This window comes from Corylus avellana, chromosome ca1 (assembly GCF_901000735.1).
Source record: "Corylus avellana chromosome ca1, CavTom2PMs-1.0".
NCBI classification, from domain to species: domain Eukaryota; kingdom Viridiplantae; phylum Streptophyta; class Magnoliopsida; order Fagales; family Betulaceae; genus Corylus; species Corylus avellana.
Window position 1 is genome coordinate 26,139,163 of NC_081541.1, and position 2,306 is coordinate 26,141,468.

The window sequence follows — 2,306 nt, forward strand, 5'->3', positions numbered from 1 at the left end:
TAACTTAAACGTGTCTGGCGGGTCGACCCGCGGACCCGCCGGGTCGACCCGCCAGACACGAATTTTTCCGGGTCTTAATCGGGTAGACCCGATTAAGACCCGAACCCGATAAGCCCAAACCCATTACCTGCTAACTTCGTGTCGTGTTCGTGTCGGATTCCCGGGTCGTGTCCAAATTGCCGGCCCTACTAAGCTTGAGGGGGGCTGTTAGAGATAAAGATCAAAGTCATGTACAAGATAAACCACAAGAGGAATCTAGATATAGAAGGAGATAATATTTATCTCATAAGAGTTTACATTGTATTACAATTCTTAGACTAGTTCATATCTGTTAGCTAGATTAGACATAGTTTAAATATTATATTATCTACTCCTAGAGTTAGAGATGTAGTCATTGCATAGATACCAAGATAATTACAAACTCTATACTTTATAAATAATATACGTATGATGTGCTGCTGGGTATTGAAAACCTAAGCACTTTCACATATATTTACAGATGGACCCCATCCGCTGAGGACAGGTCAGCTAATCGGGTCCCAAGCTACGGTGTCATCACGAACATAATCAACGGTGGTATCGGACATGGTTGTGATGATAGCGTAGATAATAGGATCGGGTTCTATAAGAAGTATTGTGACATCATGGGACTCGGCTACGGGAACAACCTGGACTACAACAATCAAAAGCCTTTTGCTCCATGGGTCTTGTATTAATAGTTCTACTGCCAACTCCAGGGCAAGCAATAATCCTGCATGTGTAATTCGAAAAGTCTGTTTTTCCAAGTAGAAATACCGGCAATAAAGTGAGTTTCATTTATTTCCACTCAACCAATATTGTTGGAAATATTATGAATTATTGAGGAAAATATAAAGGCAAAATAAAACTTGGACATCAAAGCTCGAAAGCAACGATCGTACTTTAAATTTCTACACCTTAGTTTCTGATTTATTTGTTTGTTTGGCATTTTTGTGGACATTATCTCAATTAAAATTTGGAGAGAGATTATCAATTTAGTGGTAATTTAAAGGGTCTGTAGATTTTTATTTAGGACCCAGGTCTTGGACTTTGAAGTAGCATGGTCTTGAAGTTACTTTAAGAATCTTCTAGGATATATGTGTTGTCTTGTATTCTCTGGCCCTGTTTTAACCTGCTTTCTATTGTGAATACACTTGTGAGTGTTAAATCTCACGTTGAGAAAGTATTAAAAAAAAAAAAATAAAGTAGTTAATATACTTAAATGGACCCAAACCCTTAGGCTTTTGAGCTAAAATAGTGTTCAAATATGTGTATTATTGTACTCATGGTAAAAACTCTCAAACCGTTTTATCGCCATTCTCCCCAACACTTTCATCGGAAACCAAATGGTATCAACATATCGCTCATGCCAAGGTAAATAACATAATTAAGTTGGATTAGCCATTTGTTTAGATTGGGATGTTAATTGTTGTCATCTAATGATGTTTACTAATTAGTTTCTCAATTTTAATTTGATCTGACGGAATTGTAATTTGTAAGTTGCCATGGATCTTGATTCCATTAATTCCCCTATCCTTAAAAGGCTTAAATGGCATAAAAAATTAAACAACTGCAAATGTTTGCTTCAAGGTTAAAAAAACCCTCAAGCAAACGTTGACATACCTTTTAACTTCTTTTTATTTTTTTAAAGTCGACATACCTTTCAAAATTGTCATTGAGTTTGGGATTAATCATTATAAGATTTTGATTCAATGGTAATTTTAAAAGTCATATCAACTTTAGGAGAATAAAAAGATATACATTGAAGGTCAAATTGCAAATCAGGTAAAATTTTGAGGGGCTAAAATGTAATTTTTCCTTTGTTAAAAGATACGATAAATCACTATATGAAGTGCGCACAAAACACAATATGTTTAGTGCTATTGTAGGTCTATATCATTTGAAGTGTATGGGTGGGCAGGACAGAGTAACACCTAATTTATTTAGTTGCTTAGATTTTCCAATGATTTGCTTTCACAAGAATTGTAGTTGCCTAAACACACATGACACAAACAAGTAGATAAGGGAGATAGGGCTCGGATATGAGAAGATCTCGACCTATTGTAATGGTTGTATATTGTTTTGGATTGACAACGAAAGCTAGAAATCTATACAATGTGTGAAATTGAGATTGCAAAGAATATTTGTATCATCAAAAACCTCAATTTCAATTGAAATGGAAATGGTCATTGTCCTACCTCTAAGATAAAAAAAAATAATTATTCACTTACCTCCATATCTTTGCAATGATTACTAATATGGTTCTTAATCTCAAATAGTTATCAACC